The following is a 12,368-nucleotide window of genomic DNA, read 5'->3' as shown; positions in this document are numbered from 1 at the left end:
TCCTAAGTTCCTCAGCATACATTTTAAATCACCATGACGACGATACCAGTACTCATTAGTACCACGCTGACACGCCATGAGATTAATTAAGTGAGAATCCAAAATACTATCTTGGACATTAACTTTATGCATAAAGTCTCTTGCCGAGATATTTCGCATCTGTATACCACTTTTTAAGATGTGGTTCACTGCATAAGACAGTCCAGACAGATCGCTTTCAAACAGGAGATGAAACAAATAGGGAATGCATTGACGAAACCTAGGATCTTCTCCATACAATCGTAAAGTCCGGTATTCAGACGCAGGAATTTGATGAGATCGCTCATCATATCTTCCTCCTCGACCTGTGGGAAATAGCTGTGGGAAACACAGAGCTTCCAAACTTTCCTCCCAAACACTATTGGGACTCCCTTTCGCTTGTTTCATTTGAAACAACTCAATAGCATTACCCATGACTTCCTTGGAATGCAAAGGATGAACACTATAATGTTCATATATTTCTTCACTTTTAGAGGCCTCTACTTTCTCAATTTGCCCAGCACACAAATCGCTATCCTCTTCATCACTTACTTCCTCTTCTGCAACATACACATTCTTATAATACTTATTATTTTTCTTCAAATACACTGTTGCCTTTTTGACTTTCCTAACATCCACTAAATCTTGCCATATTTTCTTATTCTTTGTCGGAACCCCATTAACCAAGATAACCAGAGGTTCCTCTTCCACTTCTTCTACTCCAATTGTGTTAATGTTTTTATTCAAATCTAAAGGCAAATAAACAACTCTTCCCTTTAATCCTCTCTGTAAATCTGCTGGAGGCAACTTCCCTGTCTTTGGCTCCATTCTTACAATAGCCTGAAAGGGATGGATACTTTGAATCAAAATAGATTCATAAGTATTTAAATCCTTCAATTCAGAAGGAATCTCAACCAATTCAAGATTATTATGAACTGCCCTAGCAGGCATCTGGTTTTGGTTTAATTTATTACAACAATAAGTACACACACGTTGATCCGATCCCAAATCAAAATAATTTTCTACCATCAAGTATGTGGCAAAATCCTTCCATTCACTATTATTTTCCCTTTCACTTTTTGCATATAAATCCACTACCTTAGTCTGATTCTTATAATAAGTGCGTCGACAACAAACACAAGTGAAATTAGGCCTCTCACTTGATTTCATCTGAAACGTGGCAATTTCCTTCTGAAAATTATCTGTACTGTAAACCTGTACATTATCTTCCACATTACTCTCTACTTCAGGGTCAATTTGAACATTCTCATCTTTACTACTAAAGTAACAAAACTCAATGTCTTCACAAATATTCTTCACATCTATTTCAGAACCATGCAAAAGAGCAGCACATAATTGTTTAAGCATAATTGCTGGACTCTTTGCATAATACAACATTCTCACTAATTTTCTCACTTTATTATGATGCACTGCTAGCATCCTGAAATGATGAAAAACACTCTGGCATACTCTCCTGGAAAGACAAGCCAGTGAATGTCCACGCAAACCTGTTATTTGTCTCACTCTGCAAGGATCTAAATCTTGCAACAACTTCATTTTCTGCTTCAAACTTTTCTTATTAAATGTCCGTATAAAATCACAAAGCAAATTGATTGAAACCTGTCGCACACTGCAAATAGAACTACACTTCCAAATGTACACAGGAGCCTTAGGACGTCTTCCTAAAACCTCATCACTTAGCACCTCTTCTGTCTCTGTTGTCACAAGTTGTTCTTTTTCAACTGGACAACCATCCTTCACTTCATAAGCTCGACCACTGATGTCAACTGCATGCACCAAATCATTATCCTGAAAATAACTCTCCTCATTAAAAAATGCCTCAGAACTTGAACTATGCATCCATTCTCCGGAAAAAACTTCACAAAAGTTGCTACGATTTTCTACTCTCTTCCATCTACTGTTTGTTTTAAAATCAGAAATTACCTTGCTTAGTTTCCTAATTCTATTGATTACCAAAATAAACAACTTTCGCTTAATTTCAAAAGCATGATCAATAATTTTCTCGACATTTTTCTTCTTCTTATAAAATGCCGCTTTCTGTTTGCATTTCTTAATATTTTTTATTAAATTAACTATTATCCGATTACGGAACATTCGTTGTCGAATGTCCCTAAACTGTTCTTTCCTTCTACTATCATGCACAGAGTTATCTCTTCCTCTACCAGTAACATTTTTCATGGGTCTTTCCTTTCCATTTAAATTACTCTTCTTTTTCTGAACTGAAACATTTTGGCGAGAAATACTTTTTTTACTACAAATATTTTTTAAGAAAGACTTTTTGCTCTTACCCGGAGCTTTCTTGGTGTTTTGATAAGTATTTAGGGAAGAGGACTGCTGCAATAAAACATCACCGTGCTGTCTTTGACGTTTTCGAGCCTTTATAATTCTATTTTTTGTAGGCATTTTCCAAACTATGAAAGAATCTGCAGTTGAATCTGTTGAAAAATATAATAAAAAATGTTAATAACCACTATTACCAAACAGTAAATGAATAACAGTCATCAAAAACTTAATGCCCTTCTTATTATTTAACATAGCAAATCAAGGCATATGACTGTGTATGATGTTATTTTTCTTTTTTAAATGGAAAGCGTTCTTCATGGTGCAAGTTTCTTGTAAATACGCTCCCACCTGCGAAAAGGAACTTTGCAATGCAAAGCTGCTTGGGTCCCCAGTGTCTATCAACATTCTAAACAGTCCGGAGCGGCCGCCATCTTATCTCTCGGTAAGATCGAGAGAGAAGAAGAGGTGAAAAACGAAGGGGAAATTTAATAAAATGGGGCAAAGTATACCCCAGTTGACCCCCTAGGAATGTTGTTGGAATTTTTTAAAGGGTCCCCTGGGGAAAATAAAAAAATATATATTTTTCACGATACAACCGCTTCCCAAACACCGAACTGGGCCGCAAACTGCACGAGAATACGCCATTTTGTGCTTCGTTTTAATTAAATTACTAGGAATAAGGAGGTGCGGGAGACGTATCCTAATCCCTTATATTTTCTGAGAGTGGCTGAGGAGTCTCATATATGTTGATACATGTGTTCCAGCGGCTGTGCGTGAGCTTTTTTTAAATTTTTGCTGCGTGACGTCTGTTAACGTTCGATTTGAAGGAAATCAGGAAGTGTTGACCACCAATTTCTCAGTGCGATAAAATATTTTGAGGCATATTATCAAGCCTGTGCGCTAAAATTATCGCCGATAAAGCGGCGACAATGGGCTTGATAATATGCTCTGTGGAATTCCAATCGAAGCCCATTTTAGAAGTCTTCACATCTAGCATGTGCTTCGATTGGAAATCCATGGAGCATATTATCAAGCCCATTATCGCCGCTTTATCGGTCGTTTTCGGCCGATAAAGCGGCGATAATTGAAGCGCACAGGCTTGATAAAATACCACATTGTTATAAATGAATCCTTATTGAGACACAATGTCTGCGCCAACTTGCCTTTTTTACAATTCCACAATTTTGTCGTGCACGGCAGCCATTTTACATGCCAGGCTGGTCTCAGCCTATCACCTAGCCCTGCGAATGTAGGGAAATATTATCAAACCTGTACACTAAAATTATCGTCGCATTATCGGCCGAAAACGGCTGATAAAGCGGCGATAATGGGCTTCATAATATGCTCTGTGGAAATCCAATCGAAGCCCATGTTGGATAACATGGCTAAAACCTACTCAGCACCATTGTTTGGACATTATTAACATGGCTATGTAACTCCCATAATCAAAATTTAAATTTGCCAAGCACACTTGTGTTACTGCATGCCAGAATGCTACACCGAATATGCAATTACAATTTCGCAAAGTAACAAAATCTATTTCTATATCACTACAGACAAAGCCACAATTTAAAAACACAGCTTTCTTCATCATTTTCTCCTTAGCGATAAAAAGCGGTAGCAATGCATGAATATCACGCTGAAAAGTCAGCGATATTCATGCATTATCCTGCAAATGCTCTTAGCCATGTTATCCACCTCCCATTGGATAACATGGCTAAGAACTGCTCGCAAATGCGAAAAAAAACGGCTGCAATGCATGAATAACGCTGAAAAGTCAACGATATTCATGCATTATTCAGCAAATGCTCTTAGCCATGTTATCCACCACCCATTGGATAACATGACTAAGAACTGCTCAGAGCCCCATGAGGAACGCTTTCCATTTAAAAGAGAAAAAATATCATCATAGAAAAGAATCGTTTTTAAACACAGCATATAAATCAATTGTATACATGCATTCAAGAGGAAATGACTGAAAATGTCCTTGAGACACACGAAAGCGTTTTCTGGAATGCCCTAGCACCATTTTTCCGACATTATTAACATGGCTATGTAACTCCCATAATCAAAATCTAAATTTGCCAAGCGCAGGTGAGAGCGTATTTACAAGACACTTGCCCCATGAGGAATGCTTTCCATTTAAAAATGAAAAAATAACATCAAAGACACTCAAATGCCTTATAAATATGACCCAAAACAACCTATGAAGCTCTAACAGTACATATCCAAAATTTAATTGATTTCAAAATGGTTTTTAAAAACAACATATCTGTTTCAGCTTACATAAAAGACCATGGAATGCGCTTCATATACAACAATACCTTGAGTTACTACATGCCAGAATCCTACACCGAATATGCAAATACAATTTCTCAAAGTAACAAAATCTATTTCTATATCACTATAGACAAAGCCACAGTTTTAAAACACAGCTTTCTTCATCATTTTCTCCTTAAATCATTCTATTCTATATCTAAAATAAATAAATCTTTTCTCACCTTAGCAAATACTTTTTGGATTTTAAAAACAGTCTCAGAAATACACCAAATTGTCTTCAGCAGAAGAAAAAGGATGCACTCCAGAGGCTGCAGCTATTGAAAGCACAGAAATACAGATATTCATTTCACATATCTCTCATATTAGCCAATCATAACTCTTCCCTCACTTTTTTCAAATCAAAACCCTTCCCCCCCTCTGCCCTCTCTGCCTTTTTTCCATAGCAACGACCTCCTGGAAGACCTCTCATGTTTGCAAATTCACACAACAATGTTTCAATTGAACTCTGAACTCTCAGTGCACCTGCGTATCCAGTGCAATCTTTCATTAAAAGTTTCTTCCTTGACCATTGAAATTACATGTTTCAAGAACACATCCATGCACCCTAACTTTCTGTTTTCAGAAATGGAAATGCGCCAATCACTGCTAATGAATCATTAGCATTGGAAATCCACAGTTTTTTTTCTTTACAAACTCCTACTGTTTCAACTGCCCTTTCATTACCACACTTCATCTGACTGCAGCACAACCTTCTCCCACCATGTTTAACGTCTGGATTGTTGGACATAGTTACATCCACTGGGCTCAAAGGTATGCTGACAAAAGAAATTTACACAACCTCAATTTACAAGATGTGGAAATTAAATGGTTGGGCCAAAGAGGATTAAAATGTCACCAATTGATACCATTGGTGAAAATGTTTATGCATTTGCCAAAACCTGACCTGTTAATAGTGCATTGTGGAGGTAATGATTTGGGCACTTTAACAGGAGTAGGTCTGGAAATGCTTTTAAAGGACACCTTTGAGCAATTAATGGCACTTTTTCCTCAAACTGCCTTGGTATATTCCAATATATGCCAAAGACAGAAATGGAGGTGGTCCAACCAATTTGGTCCACAAATTGAGAAAGCGAGGAAGCATGTAAACAAATCTGTTTCAGCTTTCATGAGAGACCATGGAATGGGCTCCCTGTACAATAATAACTTGCGTTACTATATGCAAGATATCTACAGAGGAGATGGAGTTCACTTCTCAGATGAGGGCAACAGAATTTTCATTCTGAATTTAAGACTGTGCATTGGTACCTACTTATAAGTACCTAAATGGAACATAAACCCAAAAGCTCTTCTCAGAGCTACCCTTCATCTGATCACGCACAATTAATACTTTTCTCTAACTTATTTCTGTAATTTTCAACAAACTACGCTCAAAGAGCGCTACCCGGTACGCGAACTGGAAGCTAACCGCCCAAAATTATTTTAAAAATGTTTCTTCTCCGCACATATGGTCCTCCTCAGCCACCCTCAGAAAACCTGGGGGGTCAAAATACTTGTACCGTGTCCCCTTCTACCCTTTCTGAACATTATTTAACCTCCATTTTATATGTTAATTCGACCGAAACACAAAATGGTGGACTCCCGTTACGCTTCTAGTTCGCGGACTAAACTGCTTCCCGGGAAGCGGCCCAAAGAAAAGGTGGGAAAGTAATTCAAAGAAAAAGGACTGGAGACACTCTCACCAAATATAGATTAACTCATACTACATAACAATCCCTTTCATTTTCACAAATTTGATTGAAATTCCATTTAGCCATTAAGCCTGTAGACCTCTCTAAATACCTTGAGGTAAAATACTTCACAAAACACATCTGAAGTGTTGGAATTGACAACCAATGAAAACTTTACTTTCATTTACAATTTTTATTACCTGACATTTGATTGGTTATATACCTGAATATATATAAAGGAAGAGAAGGAAACACAGCCATTTTCACTGCTACTTCCTGAACTACATTTCAAGAGCCTTTTCACCTCCCTGTAAAGTTATTTGATAATTTGTAAGTGGCACTTTAAATTAATTTGTAAAAATGTTTATTGATAATTATTTACTGACCCCCTGCTATAGTTATAGATACAGATAACCTCCTCTGTTACATTTATTGATTGACTTACACTTCTCTGCTATAATTATGAATTTACTTACTTTAACTTCACTGTTAAAAAAACAGAACGACATGTCTGAACTTAAACCCAACAGTGCCCTAAGTCTTCTAATATAATTTGTTTTTTTATGCAATTTACAGCAAAAAAATGGAAGGGGAGCAAGAAGAAACTAATGTTTCCTTCGAGATTACATCCGAAGACATTGTAACTGAAGAAAATGTGGATGAAGATTTTATGGATCAATCTTTTGACGAACAATTTATTCAAACCTTACAAGAGACAGAAACATCCATGTTCGACGAGATACCAGATGATATAATGCTGGAAGTTTTAATGAACTATGAAAATAATAAATAATTTTTTTTAAAATCAAAATAAATAAATAAATAAAAAAACGAACAAAAACAACAAATAATTAACATACAGTATTAGAAAAGTCTATCATTCTTTTATCCTTATAGTACGCTGCCCAGAGCGCTACCCGGTTCGCGTACTAGGAGCTCACCACGCATAAATATATATATATTTTTTTTTTTTGCCCTGCAGAAACCTTTTACAACCTCCACATAAAACCTAGGGGGTCAGGGAGGATCTACTATGCCCCCTTATCGAAATTTCCCCCTTTGTTTTGACCTCCTCTTATCTCTCGATCCTACCGAAAGACAAGATGGTGGCCGCACCGGACTGTTTAGAATGTTGACAGACACCGGAGAGCCAATCAGCTTCGCTTCGCATAGTTCCGATAAGCGAAAAGTACGCGAACCGGATCGCTGCCCGGAGCGCTGTTACAGATATATATCTTGATTTAAACGTTAATTTCTCAAAATCCACTGAAGCACATATATTGAGACCTAGCAAAGGCACATCGGGCTAACAGTCCCTACAATTTTGCCAAGTTTCGTGTAAATCCATTCAGCCGTTCGGGCTAAAAGTGAGTCCAACCGCCCTATGGAAAACTCAATGTTAAAAACGCGTTTTGGGACCCCCCTTTTTTCTCAGCCCCCCCTTGACGAACCCCCCCCAAATTTCCAGGAGCTGCTCAGAAACAAAATGTGCCATTTTCCTGAAAATTTCAACCGATTCCGTCCACAAACGCCAACGTTATTAGACATAGAATTTTCAGAAATCCCATAGGGAAAAAATCCTAACTATATATACCTACTGGCGACCGCCAGTAGGTAATATATATACATATATATATATATATATATATATATATATATATATATATATATATATAGATATATATATATATATATATATATATATATATATATATATATATATTACCTACTGGCGGTCGCCAGTAGGTATATATAGTTAGGACCTAGTTACCATAGGAAATCCCCAACATTCTATTGGGAATAACTTTGGCGCCGATTGAGGAATCTGCGTGTAATTTTCCTTAGATTTGCGCATCTCCGGTCCACTCCTTCTCTAAAAGTTTCGGGGGGATTCGTCAAGCGGGAGCCGAGAAAAAGGGGGGTCACAAAACATGTTTTCCCATGTTAATTTCCATCAGGACCTTTAGACACGGCTACAGCCCGAACGGCTGAATGGAATTACACCAAACTTGGCAAAATGGTAGGGCCTGGTATGCATATGTGCATTTGCTATGTTTGGTGAAAATCCCTCCAGTAGTTCTTGAGAAAATTGAATTTGAAATTTTTCAAACAGCATTTTTTATGGGACCTTTAGACACGGCTACAGCCCGAACGGCTGAACGGAATTACACCAAACTTGCCAAAATAGTAGGGACAGGTATGCAGTAGTGCCTTTTCTATATTTGTTGAAAATCCCTCCAGTAGTTGTTGAGAAAATTGAATTTGAGCAAATTATATATCTATATGCCCTCACCGTATGCGCACCGTACGCGTACGGTATGCGTACCGTACACGTATGTGCACGTACCCTTACGTGCGCGAGCGAGTTTCTGATTGGACGGCAGTTGACTATCAACATTCCAAACTGTCCAAACCAGGAAGTGTTGGCCACCATCTTGTTTTTCAGGAGAACTGAGGCACAAGAGAGCCTAAAACAAGAGTGGAAAACACGAAAAGGGGGCAGGGTAGAGACCCCCCAACCCTCTAGCCCTTCTCAGGGGGTCCCAGAAGGACCCCTAAGGCCAAGAAAAAAAAAAATAGAGGGTTACGCACACTGTACACGTACAGTACGTGTACCGACCGCGTACCACGCGATTTAAAAGAAACAAAACATTTTTTTGCTCTTAGTGGTCCTTCTGGGACCTAATGCTCCAAACAAAAAATCCGATGGGTCTGAATAATGAGGAGGAGATGTGGGTACACATAGGATAGATCAGGAACTAAATAGAAGCAGAAAAGTACCCTTAGACCCCTGTTCCCCCCCCTACTCACGCTTCATGAAACTGACTCCCCTCACTGAGAATAGAATTATCATGCTTGTGATTAACAGGAGGTTTGCCCATCCAGGGCAGGATTTGTACCTGCAAGCTTGATACAACAGGTACTTGAAAATAGGCCACAGAGTTAGAATTGTAGTGCTGACTTAAGTAATCTTGTGAGAGCAACAACAGATGGTGCATCCAGGGCGAAATAATGAAATTTGATTTCAATGATATCGATCTAATGATGAAACGAAATAACATTGCAGAATGATTAATACCTTCATTTTTTCCAAAGAGTGTGTGACATTAAATGAAGATGAATTAGTCATATTGTCAAAGCACTAAGACACTATAAGATGGCCGCCACATTAATGAATTGAATTGAATGTGCCATTTTTTATGTTTTGTTTTTAATCATGTGATGGAATATCACTATTTAACTTTAATTAAACACGCCTAGTTTTGAATCAGTTGACCCTGATGAAGGCGGCGACGCCGAAACGCGTTAGACACGGCTACAGCCCGAACGGCTGAACGGAATTACACCAAACTTGGCAAAATGGTAGGGACAGGTATGCAGTAGTGCCTTTTCTATATTTGGTGAAAATCCCTCCAGTAGTTGTTGAGAAAATGAATTTGAGCAAATTATATGTCTATATGCACTCACCGTACGCGCACCGTACGCGCACCGTACGCGTAAGTAAGGGTACGCGTACGTGCGCATACCTTACGTGCGTGAGCGAGTTTCTGATTGGCTGGCAGTCGACTGTCAACATGCCAAACTGTCCAAACCAGGAAGTGTTGGCCACCATCTTCTTTTTCAGGACAACTGAGGCATAAGAGAGCCCAAAACAAGAGTGGAAAAAACGAAAAGGGGACAGGGTAGAGACCCCCCAACCCTCTAGCCCTTCTCAGGGGTCCCAAAAGGACCCCCAAGGGCAAAAAAATAAAACAATTGCGGGGTACGCGCTCCGTACGCGTAGGGTACGTGTACTGTGCGTGTACCCCGCGATTTAAAAAATATATATATTTATTTGCACTTGGTGAACCTTCTGGGACCCCCTGAGAAGGGCTAGGGGGTCAGGGGGTCTCAACTCTGCCCCCTTTTTGCGTTTTCCACTCTTGTTTTGTGCTCTCTTGTGCCTCACTTCTCCTGAGAAACAAGATGGCTGCTCAGGTGGTCCCAGAAGGATAATAACATATATAAACGTTATCCGCTAATAGAATTAGCATTTACAAAACCTTTGAAATGTATTGAAATTTTTTTTAGGTTTCATGCCTGATATAGTTAGAAATTAGCATTTAAAAAACCTTGCAAATTCACTGAAAAAACCATGGGTTTCAAGCCTTATATAGTTAGGAATTAGCATTTAAAAAACCTTGCAAATTCACTTAAAAAACCATAGGTTTCAGGACTTATATAGTTAGGAATTAGCATTTAAAAAACCTTGCAAATTCACTTAAAAAAACATAGTTTTCAGGCCTTATATAGTTAGGAATTAGCATATTAAAAACCTTGCAAATTCACTTAAAAAACCATAGGTTTCAGGCCTTATATAGTTAGGAATTAGCATTTAAAAAACCTTGCAAATTCACTGAAAAAACCATGGGTTTCAAGCCTTATATAGTTAGCAATTAGCATTTAAAAAACCTTGCAAATTCACTTAAAAAACCATAGGTTTCAGGACTTATATAGTTAGGAATTAGCATTTAAAAAACCTTGCAAATTCACTTAAAAAAACATAGTTTTCAGGCCTTATATAGTTAGGAATTAGCATATTAAAAACCTTGCAAATTCACTTAAAAAACCATAGGTTTCAGGCCTTATATAGTTAGGAATTAGCATTTAAAAAAACATTGAAATTGCTCCTATATAGTTAGTTGTACTAACTATATTTCGCGCACCCGCAATCCACTGCTGATGATGTCACATATTACATCATTCATGACATGGTCAGTGACATCACTGATGACATCACTGATGACATCTCAAATGACATCACTGATGACATCACTGATGACATCTCATTTGACATCACTGATCACATCACTGATGATATCATTCATGTGATAATACGATGCACCTCCTCACACTCTAATATAACCTTTGATACACCCAGTGTTAAATACAGACTACCATTCTTGAAACCATTGACACACCAATACCAGTCACTACATACGCACTCACTGATTCCTAGGTCTACACACACATTCACTCATTCACCCATAGAATCACTCATACATACAGTCACTCATCAATACAACACTATCATAGGCACTCATACACCTATACAGACACTCACACACTGCCACTCATCCATGGAGTTACTCACACACCTAGTCAGTCATGTAAAGAATCAATCACACTTCCATTTCCTCAACTATACAGTTATACAGACAACACCTTACTTATTCAAACATATACTAACACATACTTACTCTCTTATACAATCACTGATACAAGTACACAATGATCCATATAGCCACTTGCACATTCACTGGCTCTCATGTATAGTCCTTTATATATGCCAACTCTCACGTGCACTGTGTTTTACATATGTACTTACTTGCACATGTAGCACTGAGATATCCATTCACTCACCAACACACCCATGCACCCATATAGCTGTTTTCACATGCACTCTTGAACTCATACACCTAGTGAATCAACTGTTCACACATCTATGCACAGAGTCACACACCTCCCAGCCACCCACACACACACTCAGTCTCCCATTCAAATACTTGGGCAACCAATCAATAACCCATATAGCCACTCATATAGCTACTGATCAACACATGCAGCAGCTTACACAACAACAGACATACTGATGCACATATTCAGACAGTTTAGTCACTAACCATGCATTTAGTAAGACACATTTAATCACTCACTCATACAGTCAGTCACGCACCTACTAAATCCTTCATCCAGACAGTTATACATCCACTCATTCTTCAATATGTAAAACATATTTAAACTTTACAGAAACACACAGTCACTGGATGATGTCATCAGTGATGTCATCAGTGATGTCAAATGAGATGTCATCAGTGATGTCATTTGAGATGTCATCAGTGATGCCATCAGTGATGTCACTGACCATGTCATGAATGATGTTCACCACACAATATGATGAGAGGAGAATTGCTTTTTTGGATATTGAATTGTATATTCAGGTTATGAAATTATGCTCCAGGATGTATCGTAAAGAAACAAGTTGTAACATGATTTTGC

Source organism: Lissotriton vulgaris, chromosome 10 (genome assembly GCF_964263255.1).
Source record: "Lissotriton vulgaris chromosome 10, aLisVul1.2, whole genome shotgun sequence".
NCBI classification, from domain to species: Eukaryota; Metazoa; Chordata; class Amphibia; order Caudata; family Salamandridae; genus Lissotriton; species Lissotriton vulgaris.
Note: the sequence above shows the minus strand (reverse complement) of the source record.